The sequence below is a fragment of the Polyodon spathula genome, chromosome 2, assembly GCF_017654505.1.
Source record: "Polyodon spathula isolate WHYD16114869_AA chromosome 2, ASM1765450v1, whole genome shotgun sequence".
In the NCBI taxonomy this organism is placed as follows: Eukaryota; Metazoa; Chordata; class Actinopteri; order Acipenseriformes; family Polyodontidae; genus Polyodon; species Polyodon spathula.
In genome coordinates, this window is record NC_054535.1 from 42,308,592 (window position 1) to 42,332,854 (window position 24,263).

The window sequence follows — 24,263 nt, forward strand, 5'->3', positions numbered from 1 at the left end:
TTTATACTAAAATGTAATTCCTTATCTGTGCACTAGAATTCATTAGAAAGCAGACCATGTTGGCTTTTTTGTTTTGTTTACATGGCCTAAAAAATGTTTCAGCTGTAGGCACACAAGCATCCTCCTTTCTTTAAGATACCTGGCCTCTCTGTGAACTTGGCATACATGCCTGTGTTAAAACCTGAAGAAGCAAAGGGTTATACACAGTATTTGAGAGCTTTGCTGTAGTGCGGTTAAGCAAAACAAAAATGTAATGAAATACTGCATTGATCTTTATTTTTTATTTTTTAAGGGAAACACCTATACTTAGATGTGATGTTTTCCTGGGCTCAAAAGGCAACACCCTTCCTGAAAATATGGGTCATTGCACTTCTAAATATGAATGTGTAACGTGTCAATGTCAAGTAATACAGTAGGTCTACTGATCAGCCTCAGCAATTAAAAAGCAGGGTCCTCAGCTGTCCAGCTTGGATACAGACAAAAAGAAATGCTGAGCTGTCCTGATGCCAAACCTTGAGTGGTGCAACCCTATCGCTACTGATTCCCCTCTGCACCTTGTGGGTATGTTACTTCAACTTCCCACACAGTACCTGTGTCTCTACAGCTGAAAAAAAGGAGATAAATAAGAGTGAACCCATTTGTCATCTAAAAAGCCAAAAAATATACACCAATCCAGTCAGTCACCTTTGGTCAGATCATCGCCAAAATCGAATCATTGTTCTTATATGCAAGGTCATTCATTTCTCAATTAAATTCTCCCAGGCCTTTTGAAGCAGTCGTGAAATGACAAGCAAGAAGAGGGTTTTCAGCCCCCTATGCAGAATAAGAGGTGAAAGTCTCAAGGTCACACAATAAATTCCCCACTGGTGGTTTTTATACCTTCCAAAGTAAAGACAACTACAATCACTTCATCAAGGCATTTTATTGAAGTATTCGCTTTCCTATCACTTCCTCTGCTACTGAATGCCCTTTTGCAATGAAGAAAAATAAAGAACCAGTATAATATTGTGGCACCACAGCACGCACAAGCAAAAGCAATAACCAATAAGGGTCAGTTGCTCCACCTACTTCCATCAAACTGGCTAACTGATCTAGCCTTTTCATGTGCTGCCTTCAACAGAATTAATTATTTAAAAAAAAATGCCAGCTGTCTGAATAAAATAAATGTATACACTCTAGCAGCTAATCCGATTTAACTGGTAAATACAATTTACCTCAACCTAGTTGATACTACTTTAGGTGTTAACCGGCGGTTCCTGGGGAAATAAATAACTGTTATCCCTGTAGTTTTTGCTGTGTATTGCACGTTGCATAGCCTTTAATTATCCCGCACCACTGCAAAAAAAAAAAAAAAAAAAAAAAAAAAAAAAAAATGGAAATCGTACAAGCGTGAGGTCACATTGAAGCGCCAGGGAAAAAAAGAGGGAGGAGAGTGGGAAGTGGTTGCTATCAAACTATGTGGCTGACATCATCCCTTTGCGCTTCTAGTTCCCCAGCTCTAGAGGAGTGAGTGTGCCTGTGGAAAGAAGCGGTGAGGAGGAGAGCAGCGAGCCCTGTGTCTGGTTTCCTGCCGATTCCTCGTTACTTCTTAACGCAGTTAGGCACTCAGCAATTCAGGGGCAAGGAACGAGAGCGGGACTCGCCCACAGGGGGTAACTGAGCAGGGGGAAACCTCCTCGAGCTTCCCGTGAAGGGAAATCGAGACTTGGGAAAACCAGGAGTGTGTGTTACATCTAATAGAAGGGAGTGCTAACACCATACGAGAAGCGTTGGCTAAAACCGGCCATCATCGGTAGCATATTAGCCAACGGAAGAGGAGCCCCTCACCAGAGTTGGGATAATTAAAAACAAAAAAAAAAGAGGCCCCGTTGGTTCGACTGTCCGTCTCTGGGGGTAAGTACTACAGTTACTATTAAATAAACTGATTATATCTTAGAAAAAGCGTAATGTAAGTCGCTATAACAGGAGAGGGCCACGGAGTTGAGGGTTAAGTAAAACGAGCCAGCAGTACTGTCTGACGCTAATATGAGAGACACCCTAGGACTACTGAATAGACCTGGGGGAGATCTAACGTTACCCTTCTAATTTATGTTTTAGTATCTCGTTTTTCATTTCGGTCATGCACGTTTTTGCCCAGGAATCAGAAGTGGAGCATGCTTTTACTTGCTTGTGGTAATGTAACTTGTGTGTGTGTTTGTGGAGAAATGGAAAAGGGTCTGATGTTGCCGGTTGAACAGAAGTCCTCATTTAATAGGCGGTTCACGTTGCAGTGTTTTGTGTTTGTTTGGTTCCGTCTACTTTTTTAAAAGTTTGCTTCTTTAGCCAACTTGTGGTAGACGGTCAGTATTAAAAGAATAATATTTTAACAACGCTTTCCCTATAAATAAAATGAAGCAGTTTTTTATGTACGACAAACATTGCGCGGTGCAGAACAACATGTATATATTACGTAAAGCCGGGATTATTAACCTTTGGCGTATTCAGCTCAGACTCGTCAGTTTCATCACAGTTTCAAGTGTAAGCTTGTGCATATACAAGTGGCTGATGGAGTGTGTCGATTTTTAGTTTAATACAGATAACAAAAGCACCGCAGCATATGCAAACACTATCATATAGACAGTATAACAAGCTGCATAACTGAAATGTTGCAAAACGTGTACAAACTGCATGCCTGGCGGAATGACACGGTAATGCTTTCTGACCGGTTCAGAAAGTTTCTTTGTGAAAGGAGCAGCACAAACCACAACCTAAAAAAAACACCAGTCTGGCAATGTGCTCTGAGGGGGAATCAAGCATGCTTCTGATTCGTTTAATTGATTAATTGGGGCTTTCTCTGTTGGTGTAAACTGAAACAATTTGAAACTTAAACTAGAACTACATTGGCTAGTTAAGCCCAAAAATAACTTTTATTGTGCCGTGGGTTATCGAAAGCTGCAAATTGAGATCAGACTAATCCGTTTTGATTTTATTATGAGTATAGTATAGTGTGACTCTTGAAGCCTCTTTAAAACATACACTACATTGTAAAAAAAAAAAAAAAGTGACTTGATTGATTAAAAGGCATTTGCTAAATGCATACTGGGGAATGTGATGGAGTGTAAATCAATTAACAGCAGAAGGTTGAAACGGCAAATCCAATGTCATGGATTTTTTAGTTTGTTTTTCCTAGGAATATGACATTTAAGGCAAGCAATGCATATGAGGACATAAAATCCCGCAGCAGCAATATACCAGATTTGCCATGTGAGTCAGCAAGATCTGTAACCAGGGGTCAAGACAAATCTAAAGAGACTCTTTTTTTTTTTTTTTTTTTGTTCCCTGCGTGAATGTCAGTTCTGATAGATCAAATGCATTTTTTTCCCAAACACAATAATGGAACTTGAGTACTGTATTTCACTTGTTACAGAGGTTGGTAGCATTTGATAATGTGCAAAATATTATATAAATGAGGTCTGTGCAATAAAAAGGGACAAGTGTTATTAAATGATCAACTAGAAAGAAAAATACTTGGGATGATAATTTTATTTTGCATTGGATCAACACATTTTTATACGTTCATTTTGAAGATGATTAATTGATCGTTGTATTGTCTGATAGTGCAATTGGTAAAATGCTTGTGTAAAACTGCGAGAGATAAATAGAAAAAGTACCAAAAGGACACTGTTTATAATACAGTACAGGACAAGTTTTTCATTGTTATTGATAAGTAGTGTATTATCAGTTTGGTATGGCCTTGTGATACTTTTCACATTTTCAAATGCCTCACGACACTCTTTTAATAAAACATGTTTCTATTTCTGTGTCATACTTCCCAGGTGTGATGTACGCTTACTGTATAAGGAGAATCTGCTGTGCTGCAAAATTCCTAACTTGAAAGAAGTGTTAAGGTGATTTCAAAACATTACACCACCTAAGAGTTTTGACTTGAAAGGACTGCTCACCCTTTTTGAAGATAGTAATAACCAAGGCAGCTCTATGAAGCAATCTTTGACCTGGCAGAACAACTTGAAACAGTTGGGGTAAAATTAATTAAAACAAAATGTAATATGAAAAGTAAAAATATTGGTTATGGTTCAGCTTGTTGTACCCCACAATGCATGCTGGGAATACAGACTCTTCTAAACAATAAATAGTCTAAACCATTTCTTACCTCGTACCAACACGTAGTTTTGATGTTTAGGTGATTGTCGCTTTTGTTTTCCAGACTTTATTTTCACTTTACCTCTCACGCTGGCTTTCTCCCCCATTCACAGTCCCGTGTTGGCTAGTAAGTCTCACTAGAACACCTCTCCAATCTTTCCTATGTACAGCATAACATGTAAAAAAAAAAAAAAAAAAAAAAAAAAAAAAAACTAGTGACACTGTGTAAGTCTCTAACTCTGGGAAACAAAAAGATCAACAAGCAAAGTAGTGAACATGTAAGATTGCAGTGAGAAAAATAAATAGTGAGGCTTTATCATACTCTGAATGTTTGTGAACCTTTAATTTCAGTGAGGGGGAGGTACTGTACAAGGAAAGCCTAAAAACAAAAGTGGTAGTGCAAACCCCCAAAGAAGTACACTCGTTATCAAACAGATTGCGTTTGAGCAGAGCACACTGTCATTTCAATAAAACAGACAGGCCTCAGCTGAGCAACTGCTGCCACAGGACAGTCACTTCTGTATATGTTAGGGCTTGCATTTTCTATCATGTCATATGTTAAATTATCCCCTAATTTGACCATTGATTGTCGGTTTTGACTCGTTCTTTTTTCATGCTGTCCCTTTGTGAGTCCTGGACTTTTTATATTTTAAAGTGTTTTCTTGAAAGTAGTCACTACCCAAGCTCCTTCTTAATAACCTTCATTTTTTTAAATTTTGCATTTTTATATACCCCTACGCTTGTTACGTTTGGATTGTATTTGTTATGCGGCATCATATTCCCAAAATGGTTTTGCCTCGATTGGGGATAACACAGTTCAGATTGTAACAGGATAAGTAAACTGCAAACCTGACCCATAGTACATCGATCGCATCGCCATTCCAAATAACTATTTGAATGTAAAGGCAAGTCTTTTTGATTTGTCATGTATAAGCCTTTGGCTGTGCTGACAACAGGGAAACGAATACACCGTGATAAGCTTATAAATGTATTACCCTGAGTAAGATTTGCTTATCAGTTGCAGCAATTTGTCAGGGTTTTGCTTTACTAATCCTGCTAGTTTGCTCCCTGAGCTGGCATAAAATATTCTGGTTTATATGTTCTTGGTCCATTTAGTGTATATGGCATTTCAGACACGAATGTGTTTTTTTTTTCTCTCAAGGTATTCCCTATCATGGCTGAATTTGTTATCTTTTTCTAAAGATCCAGTTAATGTGTATTTTTTGAGCATCACGGTGAGGAGAACTTGAACTGCTAATATCTCTCAAAACATGTAAGGTGCCAGATTCATATTTTCAGTATTATAGAAGCCCTTTGGGTAAAATCCAGCGGTACTCTCCCTGGTCCTGTGGCCTAAAATGCCCGCCATAATGGGGTGCTGTGACATTTTTTGGTTTCCGGATGATTGAGATATTGGCTTCATATGCGGCATGCAACTGTATTCTGTTATTAGCTAGGCCAAGCTTGATAGTGGATGTTGACATTGACCTGTAGCTGCCATATTGAGGCCAAGCAACTACTGTAGTAAGGTTTATGGTGTATAGAAACCGTACACTTTTGGATTTAATGTGTTCACAAGTATTATATTTAGGACTTCTGTTCATTTTTTATTAATAACATTTTTTGGTGCTTATTTGTAGCTTTTTGAGTCTTACGCAATTTTTTTTTTTTTTTTTGGGGGGGGGGGGGGGGGGGTGTCTTGCTTTTTATATACTGTATGAAATTATTGTTTTCGGTTACTTTACAAAAATGCTTGGCTGTTTTTTTTTTTTCTGTAAAAATATGTATCGTAACTCGACAGCACACAAGTTGTACCTTATTTCCTTTGCTGTCTTCCACAACAAAATACTTATGGTCACAGGCACATTCTTTTGGGGTTTTTGTGTTTTAGGCATTTTTTTTTTTTTACATTCCACAGCAATATGTAATTCTTTTTTAAATCTCCATAGTATTTTTTTTTTTGCTGTAATACAGCTTTAAATCCTGCGAACAAGCCTCCATTCCTGATTGTGATTTAATTTTGAATCTCACAAGCGGAGAGTCTCCAGTAGAAATGTAGGAATTTGCTGCCACGCAGTAGTTGGGGTGAGTTTAAAGTATTCAGAACGAATCAATGATAGATACAAGTCAGGAAGGGGGGATATTGCCCAGCTGCACTGGGAAAGGTAGTTTGTTTTTGTTTTGTTTTTTAGTATTTTTTTATTTGTATTTGTTTTTCTTTTAATGGGAAAAGGCTGGTCAACATGAATTGAGTAATACATCAATTTTTTTTTTTTTTTTTTTTATCGGGTGTTATCATTTATTGGTTAAAACCGAAAATCGGAAGCCCTAATTGTATTCTGTTGCAGGTGTTGTCTAGTTAAGTCAATGCCACATTGTTTTAACCTCTGTCATATCAATTATATAGACTACACACTTTGAACAGGGCTGGCGTCAAGGGGGAGGGTGGGGGATATGTTGAATCTGCTACCAAAGAACAATTTGGGTTGTGCAATACATAAAGATCAACAACAAAAAAAGCTACAGCTTTCTTATTTTTACTACCTTGCTACAGCTTAGAAAAATAACCTTGCTTGCTTGAAAAAAAAAGCTTGATGTTTTAAGTTTTACTTTTTTTTTCTCACATGATGATGTGAAGTCTCCATTTCAAGTGGTGCAGTACCTGGCTCAGCGAGACCTGAGCAGCGGCTTCCCCAACACTCAAATTTAACTGCAAGCACTGCTTACAATTCCAAAAAAGGCTAGTGCTGAGTGATCCTTCAGTAAACTGTCTCTGATAAAGAATTACCTCCTGCCAACAATGTCTGCATTAGCTGTTCTGTGAATTAATAATAGACTAGCAAGACAAGTACACATTTTTTATATAATCAATGTGCATTGTTATTTACAAAGAATAATTTTTTTTTATGAATTACAGTTTATAAAAAATGAAATCAAATTAGGTACTGTACATATACCAATGTTCAATACTGAATAACAGAAACAAACTTATTGTGGGCACTTTTTGCTTAAGCTTCTTCATTTAGTTTTATATCTATCTTTTTAATGATTCTCTACACAAATTCAACCTCTTAATTAGTAACAAACAATTTAATAAAATTAAAGCCATACCCAATACTTTAGTCCTCCTCATTAGCGGTTCACTTCAGTATTATGAAGATACTTCTCACTACTTACCAAACCTTATTAATTAATGGGTATGAACAGGCTTTCTGTAGGGGTGACGTCAGGCCAGGAAATGAATGCAAGACGCACAATAACTGCGGGTGAACCTGAGATGCTGTGGCACTCTGTGTTTTATTGTAAAATAAAAGGTTTTAATAGAAAACAAAAACACTTTTACAAAGCAAAATGGCACGTTGGCCAAACAAACAGACGATAAACAATAACAAGTATCGTATTGGTTTATAAACCAGCACGTTTTAACAGTTGTTTTGGTTTTTAATCTTTTTTTCTAGAATTCTCCTCTCCACACCAGTTCTCCACTCACAGAACACACAACCCAGAGTGTGTAAAATGTGCATCTATATATATACTGTTGTGCCGGGATTCAATTACTAATTAATCATTCACTTAAATCCCAGCATGTGAACTAATTTGTGCAACCCCGTGCTCACATACTATTAAATACTTTAAATGCATGTGAACTATATATTTTAAATCACTTGTGCTATACAAACCCATTTATATCCCATGCACCAATACCTATACACCAACACACCAAACGCAACATATAACGCAAAATACACACAGGGGCGGGCCACACTGCCACAATGGGTTACACTTTCTAAATAATAAATGATAGACGCTTTTTGTCCATCATCTCTGGACTAATGCGGCCACCTTTTCATCTATCAATAGATAACGAGTAAAAAATGGCTTCATGATGCTCTAAATATGGCCATATTTGATTTCAAATCAAAGTACAAGCATGACATCACGGATCAGTGAAGACTTAGAAACTCAAGAACCTTCTATTTAACCTGCCCAATTATAACAAAAGCGAAAGAAACACACTTCAAAAGTGTTAGCCCTATATCAATCCAGTTAATTTGTTCATAAAAGGTTTAGTATTGAAAATAACTTGTGTATTTTGTCTGTCTAATATTGAATCTGTAGAACACTTATTTTATTCACTCATAAAACACTAAACAGTTTTGGAATGGAATACATACTTGGTTGTCTGTAAAAAAAAATTCAGAACTCCCAAATTTTAATGTATGATGACATTTTATGGCAGGGGTAGGCAATTAAATTTCATGGTGGGCCGAATGACCTGCAGGCATCCACAGAGCGGGCCACTTGCATCCCCAACCCAACCCAATGCTCTCTACAAATGTGGTGCTGTATGGGGCATGGCATAGAGAACACATACTCAACAATTTAAATGAATTTTGACCTATCATTCATACCGTAGTGCAGGGTGCACGGCACATGTTAATAACCTATGTATGGCTGCTGCTGTATTTGGTGCACATTAACATATGCCATGCACCCTGGACCATATGAGCTTTAACTGCATTCCCGGCAGCAATGTGGCATCAATAATCTTTACCAGCATATACCACCTAATGTATCAATATCTGTTCCATGATGGGAGAAAAAAAGAAATCTGCCGATTTTTAAATTGTTTCACTGGCAACCGGCTCATCAATAAAAATAAAAAAAGCTGCGGCTGCTTGAAAACAAATCGAAAAGCAATAAAGTAACAATTGTGATTGTGTGTCCTTGTAAACTCCAAATACATATCAGTAAAAATAATATAGCATCTGTGCTGCAACTTTTAAGAGACAAATTAGTTTACTTTAACATTGCGATATGTTGAAAGTGAAACGTAACTAAAAATGTCAGCTGTCCCCCCCCCTCCCCCCAATCTGTCAAGTGGTTTTGAGTGACACGTTGTGCGATTTGGTATTTCAACAAAATAATGAGGGGCGTGTACATTTCTGGAGGACTGCCTATTATCTCTGTCAAGTCTGTCACACTGACACCTGATGCTTTAAAGCTGATTTCAAAAAGTGCAGTTGTTCACATTTAATTTGTTGGAACATAATGAAGCATTTAAAATACAAATGCATGCTACTTAAATAAAGTGCAGTGAACAAAACACAATCAAGAATTTCAAATAAAAATGTGTGCTACGTTAATTTGTTTTAATGTTACTCTTCGTTCATGTGTATGAGGATTCCAATACCATATCGAGGCATAAATGTCAAGCAATGAAGCGTTAAAAATAAAAATCTGTGCTACTTTTGAATTTACTCTTTTATGTTTTTGTGCATTCCTGTGGTATGGGATTTCCAGTACCATAGCGAGACTTAAATGTATGTTGTATGCAAAACTTGATATACAAATGTATTGTTTATCACACAATCAGCAAGCACTTTGGAATCAATATTGCAAAACATTTCTTTTTCTGCTTAGTGGCTAGAAATATATTGTGTGGGGGTTCTGGCGGTCAGTGAAGAGACAGACAACAGGGTGCAGTAAAACTGCTTTTTTTTATTTTTATCATATTGCTTTCTCACTGTTTAATTCAAGGCCCCCCCACCCCTCCCTCTCTCTCTGTCTTTCTTTCATATTCCCTGTTCTATCAATTCCCCCAGTTGGCACGCAGCATGCTCTTTTATGGAAGCTGCCTCCGCCCCCTCATCACCCATTGGCCCATCGATATCCACTCACATTCATACACACACACACACACACACACACACACGCACGCACGCACGCAGGCAGGCTGCTAGGGTGAGAAACTAGCCTGCGAAACAGATTCTCGCATCAGCGGATGACACAGGAAACATTGTGTGTACAGTATACAGTTCGTTTGCCCCGCCGCTGCTGTATATGAAGATCATATGGGGAATCCCCCATGACAGCCTCTTTGCGGCAATATTACAGTGAAGTTCCGCTCTCGCTCCGCCCTTGATACAGAGGTGTCCGCAGGCCAGATTTGTTTGCCAACCAGTTCTATGGTATTTTAATGCAAGCTGTAATAGTGACTATTTATTGTAAATCTTATTTTGTTAGTATTTTTTTATTCAAAAATGTAAATTGGGAGGGTTGAAGCCTTTGGTCCTAGTTTTTACACATGAGAGAACGTTATGTAAATTACCTAAAAAAAAATGGTAAATTCTGAACTAGCATGTAAGTCACATGATTTGATAATCCAGTACCTCCGTGTTTAATGTAGTTAAACAGTCTACAGTGTCTTCATGTTATTCCTCTCCCTAACATGTCATTAAAGTAATCTGAATGTATTGTGTCAACCCCTGGTAATGCCTGTTGTATTTCTTGTTCTTTGTTCTCATGCTCATTTCCACTTGTTTGTATTGTCATTTCTGCATTGATAAATGTCTTATTTAGTTAAGCTGCTGCATACATCCATTTAAATGCTGTTTCTGTTTTCTTGAATGCATTTGTACTATGGAGTAAGTTTTGAGATAGTCTTGCACCACAGCCCAGTAAATCCTAGCACTGGCACTGACTTTTTGAAAAGGTGTATTTATATGCTACACAATTCTATTAATGTTCCATTATGGGTGTTGGCCATTGGAAATGAGCAGCAAAAATGAATGACATTTTGAGCGGCATTAAAAAAAATTGGTGGAGTAAACCCCCGAATAATTGAGATTTAATTTTATAGAAAAGGCCAGTAACATGAAGTTAAAAAAAAAAAAAAAAGGTTTTGAAAGGTTGTTTGGATAACATTTAAACTCTAAACTTTTAACTGCTATTGGCTATTGCTATTTGTTTGCCCAAGCACAGGCTTGAGCAACTTGAGATTTGATAGAAATAAGGTTGTTGCAGCATATGGTACATTGCATTTTCAGTCATTTCCATAAGAGGAGGTGCTGTGTGTGCCATACAGCCATGGCATTGCACGAACATTGGCTCCTGTAACGATTTCATTGAACAACATTTAAATAAATAAAAATCTTTGTGTGCAGCCAGAGGATGTTAACATTGGCAGAGCGCTTATTCTCAGCTTGTAAACTGGCTTCTCTTTGTTTTAAGATTTTACATGTTGGCCAAAGCTCCTTGAAACTGCAGACTAATGCTCCACCCTGCATACTAGTTCCAAGGGCATTCTCACTGTGGTCAGCTCGGTCTAACACAATTTAATCAATACCTTGCGTGAGTAGTTTTTCGAGATTTACGATTATACTGTATTTACAGTATAATCGTAAATCTCGAAAAACTACTCGCTTCTAAATCTTTTGTAGTCATTTTTGTATTACTTTAGTATAAATACATGTTAATTTGGATTCATATGTTGTGTTTTTCTGACTTTATGTGAACGAAAAGACACACATTTGCCCGTTTTCCCATTGGAAATAGTGATATTTTGAAATATCACTGTCCTAGTCACAAAAGCAAAGTTTGTGGGGAATAATAGCCATTTTCTATACTTTTGAGGCATAAGCAATTAAGAAATAACACTTACTACCCAGGAACAAAAAAAAAAAAAAAATCTGTTACACGGTGTAATCACCCACCTGGGAGACTTCGGAACTCACCTGGTTACAACACAGCAGGTCAAATTTAAGTTTTTATGAATGGGCAGAATTTCATTGTTTATTAATACTTTTCAGGACATGGTCTGAAAGTAGCCTAAGCTGATGTGTTTTCTATATCGTAATGGGAAGTGGCAGAGTATACAGAATAAATTTCAGTAAATCGGTCTTAAATGCTGGCATTATTCTATTGGAAATGTCGCACATATAGTTTTAACAAGACAGTTGTTTAATTTAGATGAGCTTTGGTAAGGATACTCCTTTAGCATCCTGAGAGTATTCAAATAATTCTGGTTCTGTGCTCTTAAAAGCTAATTCAGATATCCTTAATAGGTTCATGTGAACACATGTGCAGTAGTTTTGCTGCTCAAGTGGATTACTGTAAGTGTTTATGGTTTCACAGTACTTTTGTTTAGCCCCCTGGTCTAGTCAGTTATTTTGTAGCCACAGGTGAGTGTATTCAATGCAAATATTCATTGCTATGAAACAAAGGCAGTGTCGGCAGCAGCATTCAAGATTCAATAATCCTGCTAGCATGTTTTATTTAAATTAGCTATGCCTACGTTTATGCAAATCCCATCACATATTTAGCATAGATTTGAGGAGCAGACATAATACAGGGCTTTATAAAGTGATATGACCAAATTTATAAATTGTAGGTCATTTTTCAGTGAAGCCTTTGAAACAATGGCCCTGTCCACACTCCAGCTCAAAGCGCCCACACTAAAGTACTGTTTCATGTTTAGTCAGGCTTAATGTGTACAAACACTATAAAAATAGTTTGGTTACAGTTCCTTAATATGACACAATGCACTGTATTTTATGTTTACAACCTGGCAAATATGGAGCTCATGCCCACGGAAGACCTAGTGCTACTTAGCATGAACATTATAGTTTGTTTGTTTCTTAGAAACACAAGGTACATTTTATCGTAATGTTTGTGTTTCATTTTGTTCTGCTTGACCGATTTTTTTCATTGCTCCAGATCTCAATGTGCCTTGATTTCAGCATCTGATCCGGTCGCTCCATGATCCACCATTTTACAAGCCTCAAATTGTATATGGTACAGTAGCATTGATAGCAGACTTGGGGTCAAATTCAAACCCATTTTGCATTTAAATGTATTTAAATGTATAACTGTGATCCATTTGCATTTCACTTGCTATTTTCTTATTCTGAAATACAAGTATTTGCATTTATATTTAAAATCATAGGAAAATTTAAACATTTAAAATGCATTTAAATACTGTTCAATAAATTGCAAAAGCTGTTTTAAACTTTATGTAAGCCCTATTCATCAAGATGAGACCTGCAAATCACACCTCTACAGTTACCATGCATTCAGCTCTATCAAACTTACTTGTTCATGATCTTCTCACCCTTTTGAAGTATGAAGGAATGACAGTTTGACAAACAAAGGTAGGTAATTTTAAATTATTCAATTGCCATTTATTGGATGCTTTGTTCTGAGCATCCGGTTGTAACTGTTAATGACTAGAAATACCCTGCATAGATGTTAAAAGGCTAGAAAATACACAAATACCACAGAACATTGTGGTGTCATTCTACTTTGGAAAGTCAACCCTGTTGTAAAGATGTTAAGTACAGTTCAGTCTGTGATACAGCAGTACTATAAAGTGCTTGATTTTACCTTGTAAAATGTAGTTATTGCTATGGTGAGCTTTCTGGCTCAACTAAAGCAACATCCAATCATCTTAAGGTAATCTGTTTTTGTTTAGTTCCATATTAAATGCAATATAAAACAATGTAATGTCAGTAAATTGTTAATGTAGATTTATACATGTTCTGAGTGTATTCTACCAATTATACAGAGCTTACATACAAGATTACCTCTGAAGATGATATATGCAAATGTACTCTTTATTACTTTGTTTTGTTTCAGAGGGAGCACAAGGAAGTCTACAATGAGTTTACTTCAAAACTGCCAGGAAAGGGTAAGCAGACCAGCAGGAGCAAATACAAGTCCACAGTCCGTCACCAAACTGATGTAGCTGATGCCCTAGTGACCTTCTTTGCAGGAGACTTGATCCCACTCTCTGTGGTTGACAGTACATACTTGTGTTCATTCTTGACCCATGTTATGAGGTTGCCAGCAGAACACATCTTGTCTCAACATTGATTCATGAGAAATGTAAGCAGCTCAAAGAAGATCTTACCCTTTGTATGCGGCAATCCCAAAATGTCTGTGACCCTTGACATCTGCTCTAGCAGGCAGATGTGCAGCTCTATTGGGATAACTGCTCATTTCATTCAGGACTGGACAACAAACTTTGTCATGCTTGCTTGCAAGCGCTTTTGTGGATCTCGTACAGCTGAGAGTATAGCTGAACAGTATCATGAAACCGTTTCTGGCGTTAATCTCACAAGTCACCAACATAACCACAGTCATGCTGCCAATATGATTAAGGCAGTCTGTACCTGGCTTTGAGAAAATAGATGTTAAGGATTCTTCTTGTGCTTTTTGTGATGATGATACTGATGATGAAGATCTTGTTGCTTACAACTCTGACAGCACCACCGATGCACAATTGGAACAGTGGGAACACATTCCTTGCTTTGCTCACACATTAGTTGGTCATCAAGGACGGTTTCAACAAAGGTGGTCAAATAAACAAGGTTTTGCGCAAAACTGCCTCTTAGGCTCGCAGGTCCACTCGTTCATCAGATATACAAATCTGAAAAATGCCAGTGCAACACGTTGACACTCTCAACTTGGCATGATCTGCTCCATCCTGAGAGTGCCAGATGAGCAGCTACTAGAACTGGACGCTCCACAACACCTTACTACTTATCGAGTACATTCCTATCATGTACTTGATGGAGATTCTTGCACCTTTTTAAAGTGCAACTCATTGCATTCAAGGTGAGACTGTCACTGGAAGTATGGTAGTGCCACGTCTGAGGATTCTGAAGGCTGAGGTGAAGACTTTAAGTTAGAAATTTCAATCACCCTTTGTATGCCTTGCAAACCTCTATAAACAAGTGCCTGTCATTTATGAAGAGCTTGATGTATTCATAACAGCTTCAGTTTTGGACCCAAGTTTCAAGTTACAGTGGTGCACATACACTGAAGCAGCAAGCGCAAAGGAGAACATTATTCTCCTTTTCCACCTGCAAAGAAAGTAATACATTTTGAGCTTACTTCTGTATGCTCCTTCCAGTGTGGCCAAACCTTCTACAGTAGAGGCTGAGATTGTAAACTACCTATCTGAACCATGTATGTCTGAAGAAGCAAATCCTGTGGAGTTTTGGAAAGGACATGGGAGCCAGTGCTCCTCTCTGGCAATGATTGCTTCAAGATAACTTTGTATTTCAGCTTCTTCTGCACCAGAAGAGAGACTTCTCAGTATTGCTGGTAAAGTTTATCGACCTGAAAGATGCAAACTGAAGGATTCCACTTTTTGAGAAGTTAATGTTTATTAAATGCAACAATAAAAACAATAAACTGTTAAGTGCACGCAAATGTATCCTCATTTATGTAACTTGCTTCTTATACTGGTACATACCGTGTAATTCTGATTAATTATAGAATAATTCTGTTCACGTGTTAAATATGATGCTGATATGGGTCATATATTGGCAAAATACAGATTTTTTTTCGATGATAAATGCCGTTTATGCATCACCCGATATAATACTGTCATGTTAAATACTGTTACCAGCATGGTTTTATGGATATAGCCCAAATTGTACTAATGTTTGTATAGACTAATAAATCAATTAATGTCTGTTTTAGAAAAGTATTTGAAATCTATTTAGTGTAAGTCACATATTTGCTTTTGCATTTAGTTTTGGTAGTGAAGTTATGACATTTGCATTTGCAGATTCAGAATTTCAAAATCATTAAGTTTTTTGCAATTAAATGCATTTGACCTCATGTCTGACTGATAGTCATTCTCAGCTCCTTCAGTTGCCTCTTCTGAGTACTGTATTTGTAATGTCCACCCGCCAAAAACATCCAAGCAATTTTGGGATATGGGAGGATACACGGTATTACAGTGTTCACACTTCTGACAAACCGCACTACCTGATGCAAGCTAATTTAGAACTGGACTCGAGACTACACCCCGAGGTGGCCTCGAGTAGTTCTGGAGTACGATATTAGACACTGCATAGTGTGGACTCAATCCATATCTGGCACTTTTAAGCTGGTTTAAAGGCAACTGATACGGTTTAAAGACATATTGTGGACAAGGCAATATAAGGCGTAATACATTGGGGCATTGGTGTGTGGGAGTGTTCCCTTTCTCCAAATTAGCTTTGTCATGCTACTAATCATCTTGGTCTGTAATGTAGGGCCTAAATAATTTTGTAATTTAAAGACGGCGATCTATCATTTAGTTTTTTGGAAGGCATGCACATTTAATATTCCATGCATTTGTGCAGCTGCTCTTGTGCTCTGCAGCATTTTTGTTTTCAGTTGCTTTTGACTGTGTGTGGCTGATCTATGCAACAGTAACTGCAGTTGGAACCTTCCAGCAAGAATTTGAATAAAGATGAGCATGTTCTGGTACAGGTTATTACAGTAATCCATCGCATATCTGACTGCAGTGAGACCAGAGTAAGGGCGAATATGTAAAAAGAATTAAAGAATCCTGTTTTAAATACTATTGTACACAGCTGTAACAATTACTATGATCACACAATTATTGTTTTGAGATTCAGCTTTTATTAGGGCGCTCCCCTAAATCCATTGTGTAGAAAAATATGGTATTAATGCATGGCCGTCTCCTGTATGGGTGCGTGCATTTGCTGCCTAGTGACATGCAGGAGGTTGAAGTTGATACGCCCCGCAGGCGAACAGGATTTATTTACATATCGACACACTGAACAGCTCGTGACACTACCAGCAATGGTTGCGCACGGAACATATACGACAGAGTGTACGAAACTTTGCCCCTGAGGCTGGAGATGTGGGGACAGCAACGACTGTACCTGAGGCTGGAGAGCTGGGGACAGATTTGAGCAGTGGTGCTGAGGGCAGTTATTCATGTTGTATGGCTTTGTCCACTCTCTCTAGAAAGGTCATGTAAGAATCATACAGATTTTTAGGCAGTCTGATGCATTGTGTATCATTACATTAATACCATTGCTTATCTTTTCACACCCAGGCAACATCGTGACCATGGCTGATGGTTCCCCCTTTGTGGAACACAATTGCCAAATTTTTTAATGTTTTCCCATCAATTACAACTCTATCATGCTTGAAATTGGCAAGTGCTGTATTAATTGCAATATCATAATTTATAATACAGTATGGGGGATAATTAATTCTGTGTTTGAATTTTAAAATGGCGCTATATAAAACTGGTGATACGGAGCAGTATGTTTATTTTCTAACACGGCACAAATTACATTCTAAGTAAGTAATTTTTGGTAGGAAGAAACGTATAAAATGCATTCGTGTCTTTACAAAATTGTTTTCATTTTGGAATATTCTTTTAAAAACTGTAAGCAGGAGCATGTTATTTTTGTCTTCTGGTCAACCAACATTTTGTTATTGTTAAACTTTGCTAAATGTGGACCTCAGTACCTACCTGTGAAAGAACTCTGTACTGTAACAGTGCTTGCAATTGCTGCACTAGCTACATGCTAGAGGTTGCGTCCCCCCGGTTTAATTTAATCTTAATTGTATAATAAGTAACACTATACACAGGGCCACTTTCATTTTTCACGTTTTATTATTTAAAGCACAGAGAAGTTAACAGTTTCAATACTGGCAGTAACAGATTTGTTTGTGGCATGGAACTGTATCGTTGAACTCACGACCGTACCATAACAACAAAAGTGAGAGAGGGGAAATGAACATTGTATTTCCTAAATTAAAAAATGAGTATTAGTTTCCCCAGTGTTGAAGGCACAAACACAGAAAACAATCACCGATTTACCAATTTTAATCCAGACAGAAACACAGATGTGACTTGTGTGCTGAACTACAGTGCCTGTAGAAAGTCTACACCCCCTTTCAAAATGTTCACCTTTTGTTGCCTTAGCCTGGAATAAAAATGCATTAAATTTTTTTTTTTTTCATTTATCTACACCTTCTACCCCACAACTTCAAGTGAAAACAATGCTAGAAATTTGTAGAAAATTAATTAAAAATAAAAACTGAAATAGCTTGGTTGGATAAGTGTCCAACCCCCTTGTAATAGTAATCCTAAATTAGCTCAGGTGTAACCAGTTGCCTTCAAAATCACACACCAAGTTAAGTGGTCTCCACCTGTGTAAAATTCTAATGATTCACATTATTTCAGGATAAATTCATCAGTTCCAGTAGGTTCCCTCTGCTAGGTAGTGCATTTCAAAGCAAAGATTCAACCATGAGCACCAAGATGCTTTCAAAAGAACTCCAGGACAAAGTTGTTGAAAGGGTAAGGGGATGGGTATAAAAAAAATAACAAAGGCCTTGAATATCCCTTGAGCACGCTGAAGACGATTATTTAGAAGTGGAATGTGTATGGCACCACCAAGATCAGGCTGTCCCTCCATACTGGATGACTGAGCAAGAAGGAGACTGATCAGAGAGGCTACCAAGAGGCCAATGGCAACTTTGCAAGAGCTACAGGTTTTTATGGCCAAGACTGGTCAAAGTGTGACAACAGTATCCCAAGCACTCCACAAATCTGGCCTGTATGCTATGGTGGCAAGAAGGAAGCCGTTACTCAAGAAAGCCCACCTTGAATCCCGTTTGAAGTATGCAAAAAACCACTCGGGAGATTCTGTAGCGATGTGGCAAAATTTTTTGTGGTCTGACGAAACTAAAATGAAACTTTTTGGCCTAAATGCAAAGCATTGTTTGGCGCAAACCCAACACAGCACATCACCCAAAGAACACCATTCGTACTGTGAAGCATGTTGGTGGTGGCAGCATCGTTATGGGGATATTTCTCATTGGGAGGGACTGGGGCACTTGTCAGGATAAAAGGGAAAATGAGTGGAGCAAAGTACAGAGAAGTCCTTGAGGAAAACCTGCTGCCCTCTGCAAGAGAGCTGAAACTGGGACAGAAGTTCACCTTTCAGCATGACAATGACCCAAAGCACACAGCACAAAGCTACACTGGAGTGGCTCCGTCAGAGTCCTGACCTAAATCCAATTGAAAATTTGTGGCATGACTTGAAGATTGCTGTCCATCAATGCTCCCCAAGGAACTTGTCCGAGCTTGAACACTTTTGTAAAGAAGAATGGCCAAATCTAGGTGTACAAAGTTGGTAGAGACCTATCCCAACAGACTCCCAGCTGTATTTGCTGCCAAAGGTGCTTCCACAAAATATTAACTCAGGGGGGTGGAGACTTATCCAATTATGATCTTTCAGTTTTGTATTTAATATATAGTTTTTTCCTCAGTAAAAAACTTTTTTCCCCTTAACAGTGTGGAGTATGGTGTGTAAGTGGAAACAAATCCTCATTTAAATGCATGAAACTCTGAGGCACTGACGCAACAAAATGTGAAAAAAGTTAAGGGGGTGTAGACGTTCTATAGGTGCTGTATATGTTCCATGTCTCCCTAGTCAGTGAAACGGAACGGTTGCAAGTCGTCAGCAGTGACAAAAGGCAGCAGTGATGTCCAAGCGTTATCTTTGGGGTTCAATTTGGGTAAAACTAGGACCCCCCAGAATATATTAATAACCTGTTGCACATCTACACCCCCAGGACTATGGGCATGCAGAGTGTGGTTCCTAAATTTGCTGTACCTTGAGATACAGGTGTATAAAAAGCATCTGCGCAGACATAATCTCTCTATTAGGGTTCTCCCCAGGAATTCTGTACAGCTGGGTTGCACATCATACCACCCAATTCCTTGCTGGAAAAAAAAAAAAAAAAAAAATCATTTTTTTCCCCACCTATCATACCCACTATCACTGCTTTTTTTTTTTTTTTTTTTTTTTTAATTAAAAAAAAAAAAAAGTACACACTGGCCCCTGTTGCAGTTCTTTCAATTAGCTTTCTACAAGTTGCTTTTCATTGACAATAATCAGGCTGCTCTTTCATTTTCTACATTCTTTCTTTTTCATCATCCATTTTGGTTTGGTAATTTCCACATTCGTTGTCACTATTTGTGATTTGTAATTTATTATTTTTTTAGCAGTCATTTTGTAACGTTTCAGGCTCTTGAAGTGCTTAAAATGATAAACACACCTCTTTAGCACTCGGATTGGTTAAATGTAATGTCAAGATGTAATACAGCAACACAGCTGTCATGTGGTTCCAAGATTATTATTTTTTTCACCAAGCGCGTGCAAGTGATCTAACCTGCTAGCAGCGTAATCAATCCGTATCATTAAAGGCACAGTAGCATCTGCAAGATGGGCGGATCAGAGTTGTTCAGCTGGGCAGCGACAGTCACTTAGCTTGGAGGCCCGCCCAGCTGAAAAGTCCTGGGGAGAACCTGATACAGTTTGCCACCGACCTATAAAATTCAAACAAAACTGGTAAGAAAGCATAACACTTGGTGTATAAGACACTATTTTCTTTATTTCTTGCATATAAAAAAAGAGAACCCTGGCATTTCGGACAGCTTAAAATACTCCAATTACAAGGAATCTCTTAATTCTTATATATAACAAAATAACACACATACTTCCCTTGAAACAAACTTTATAAGTAGGCCAGATGTTTTGCATACAGGGGAAGTGCTCTAAAAATGTGAGCAAGGAATAAAAACATGAAACACTGTTGTGGAAGCTGATTCACGTGGTACTTCAAGATATGGCTTGATGAGGTTCTTGTTTGGATCAATAAACAACCAAATGGATCTCCTCTTGTTAGTAACATTTCTTATGTTCTTAAAGTCACTACAACATAACACCTCCATGAATCTATACTGTTCACATTTTTTTTCAATTAGGGAATACACACAAATGTTGAGTTCTTTAATTTTAAACACTCTGCGTTCATTTTACAATTTTATACTGTTCGATATTTAGAAAATCCCCACTTACAAATAATTTAATAAACTTAGTTCAGCGGATAAAAAAAAAAAAAAAAAAAAAAAAAACCCAAAACTTATTTATGGCAAAGAACGGTTTGTTTGTGATAGTGCTAAAAACACTGCTAATATACGCAACTCAATAGTGAAAAATTAAGTTAAACATTATATATAATGCTACATTACTAAAACAAATGTGCTACTAATGTAGATGCCTTCCTCTTATGTGCTATTAGAACAGAATTCTATTAAGTGTATTCAAGCCAAATGTCTCAGTCAAAACAACATCCCAGTGCACCTAAAATAAGAACATAAGACATTTTATTAGTGAGAGGAGGCCATTGAGCCCATAATGCTCGTTTGGTGGTTAATCTTACAAAGAAAGTAAATTGGAAAGAACACAACCATTCTGGCTACTATAATAAACTAAGTGCTTTTTTATTGCTTTCATGCTAAACCTGCAGCCGTCTGCATTGACAGACTTTTGCAGTGTGACTTGGAAGCTTCTAAAAGTCTTGTGCTTTCCTCTGCAAGTGAAGCATCACATTGATCCTGTTATCTGTAGGGAAAATGATGTGCCAGCAATGAAGTTTGTATTCTGGTCTTTCCACTGCTCTTGCATACAATTCAAAACACAGGTGTTTCACAGCTCTAACGTTACATACACATATAATACGGATTTCCACAAAATCCAAAGAATATAAAAACATTGCTAACATTTTTGACCATTGGTGGAGTTAATGACACCTGTCTGCAAAGTTATAGCAATCCACTGTAATGACAGAATAAACAAGCATTAATGAACTCCCTTTTGATCAGCTTCTAGTGCATTCCTGTTTCATTTGCCATCTTTGCTGTGCCTTTTTCTTTTTTAATAAGTAATACGCTCTGGGGATTCTTTTAAGCTAAAAGAACTGAAGAAACTACAGTAAAAGAAAAGTAAAGGGACGCTGGGAAATTAAGTCTTTCTTTTTCACGTTAATGCGCAAGCGCAGCTATGAAGTGAAGGACACTGGGAAATGAAGTCTTTCTTTTTACCAGAATGCGCAGGGTAGTTGGTCACGTCCGTTTGCGGAAATGAGTAACCTTAGTTTATAGTGTTTTTAAAGCACACAATTTACAAAGTTTGTTTTAAAAGCTACAAAAAAAAAAAAAACAAAAAAAAAAAACACTGCATCGAAAAATCGCGATACTTCGATATTTTTCTTTTACCTGATGTTAGATGTCGTAGGATTTTGGTATCGTGATATGCTGTAGGTATCGACATACAGCGGAAATCTAGTTTCCTTGCTTGTCCTGTCTCACCCCATATTTTTCACCTCCTGATTAAATACAACGAGTCCTTGAACCATGCGTTTACTGGATGAAAGGGCCCCCGCAGAGGGAAAATCCATAAACTTTCATTCAGCATTCCTTGACACTGCAGCTTGAGTGGCTACATACTGTAAGAACAATTATTCTTTGCTGCAAGAGTACTTCTGATTTGTATGGGAATGCATGTATTTAAATGAGGCACCCCGCTCTTAATAATGAGGTGAGCTTTATTCACACTGTATTTACTAAAGGGCGATAATCGTAGTGCACACCTTAAAATGAGCGATAATTAGTTTGTTTGGAAACAAAGCTTTAACCACTGATAAGTGCACTATTTTTAAAAGTATTTTTTTGGGCTGAAATCTGTCTGGCATCATTTAGGCCGTACTTGCATACAGATACTGTATGGCTAAGATCCGAAGCGCTACAGTAAATGAATGGGTTATGAATTTGAAACAGGAGACTTTGTCTTTACAACTTGAAGTAATTTCGCAAAATGGCTAAATCCTGTTTGTCTTCCACATTGAACAGTCTGCTTGCCTCACGAAATTCAGCATTTACTTGCATTAAAGTTTTCATGTAGAGCAGTGATAATTACCTGTAAATAACATGTTTATATTAAGCGTGAATGGATGTTATAATTTCTTAGATTTTATTTTATAGTTCATTATATTGGTACAGATAAGAGTGGTTAAATAAAACACTTATTAAATCGGAGTACAGTTATTACCTTAAGATGTTGTCTTCTAATCTTTAAAAGTAGGTTAAAAACTTTCCTTTTTGATTGTACAGCACTTTGTGAAAACTCTGTTGTGAAAGGCATTATATAAAAACCAATTGTATGTTGCATAATTAGGAAATACACTTAGTGGTTTGAGTCGTTTGTAGCTTACCTGGTTGAGAATCATCTTTCAGTCTCATGGTGTCATTGCCACAGATCGGTTCTGAGCAATCGTCTGTCTTTTAAGCCCAGTCCGTTCTTTCTTTCTTTATTTTTTTAAAAACACGTCTATGGCTCTTTAGCTGTGATCCAGGGCATTGCCCTTGTTGTATGGCCACCCGTATTTCTTGCTTTCTGGAAGCCGTTTTGGAAGAGGCTGGACCAACAAGGTATCATAATTTAAAACCACTTCCTCCACTAGAATTTCGCACTCCTCTGCATGCAGTTTTAGTTTGCGTTGCCTCTGCCTGTCCCCTGCTGAGTGTTGTGTCTGTTGATCGCTCATTCTCAATCAATCTAAGCCACCTCCACCTTCACAATAAGCCACTGACCAAAAGATACGCCTGGACTGCTGGGGCTTGTTTATTTACATATTTCAATTACACTATACAGTATGTATTTGACAAATTTAAATAACTTCTAGTCACATTCATCTGTTCCTTTTTAATTGATTGATGTTACCTACCCTCAATAAAATAAACCTTTTTAAAGTTGTGTATGTGGTGGCATCAAACTGTTATGCATCTAAGTTGGATCCTACAGTTTCTTCTAACTAAACAAACTGTTTATAAAATGTAACTGTGGATGAACTATAAGTGCTCAGTCGTGCCTTATACCTTTCTTCTCAGTTAGTAGCTGTGGGAATGTTGCAGGTCTGAAGCAGTGTATTTTAAAAACACAGCAGAGAAAGTGCTGGATTTATGCAGAGCCAAAAGCTACATAAAATCTGAGACTGGGGCCAATCAAATGAATGTACAGTATGCTGTAATCAAATCCAGTATTACACAGTAGAATTAGTAATACTTGCTATACAGTATAACGTTTTCCTAGTTTTGAGTCTATTTTTAAAACCTTTTCCCCCCCCATATTTTAAACAAAGTAAAAGTGCATGAAGTACACTGCTTTTCAGATAATGTAAATAATTTCACTGCAAGAAGATACTGTACATTTGAACACACTACTTCAGGGATGGAAATAAAGCTCCAATTGCATAGCAGTTTTTGCAGTGAGTTTAATAAGACATACCTAAGCTTGTTACCTATACAGTATACTGTGGCTAATCAGGCCCATAGTAAAACTTGGAATGGGTTTAGCTGCCATGCAATATGAGTCTTTTTTTTCCATCTCCATTCTTATCTAATGCCTTGAAGACCAAGACTGATTGTATTTATTTTATTTGTTTATTCTTAATGATTAGAAAACCGCCCTTATCTGTACATGGATATACACGTCAGCTTCAGGTTTAAAGGATAATCATGGTGGTCTACTGTAGAGAGAGTTTTTGGGATAACTTTGGAGCAAGTCTGGCATGTGAATGAATGCAAGGAAAGCTAAAACCAATAGAAAAGGTAAATTAGATGTATAAATTAATGATTTATGATGTTCATAATAACAAGGCTCTGTTTA

At 37.5% G+C, this 24,263-nt stretch overlaps 1 protein-coding gene across 3 annotated transcripts in view; it reads left to right on the forward strand.

Moving 5' to 3' along the window:
- Positions 1 to 1,493: 1,493 nt before the first annotated feature.
- LOC121296712 (F-box/WD repeat-containing protein 7) overlaps positions 1,494 to 24,263 on the forward strand; it is a 167,819-nt gene continuing 145,049 nt past the window's right edge. For all 3 annotated transcript variants that reach the window (XM_041222482.1, XM_041222498.1, XM_041222506.1), the window contains exon 1: positions 1,494 to 1,893. The gene's annotated coding sequence lies outside the window, so the exon portion shown is untranslated. The remainder of the gene's footprint in view (positions 1,894 to 24,263) is intronic.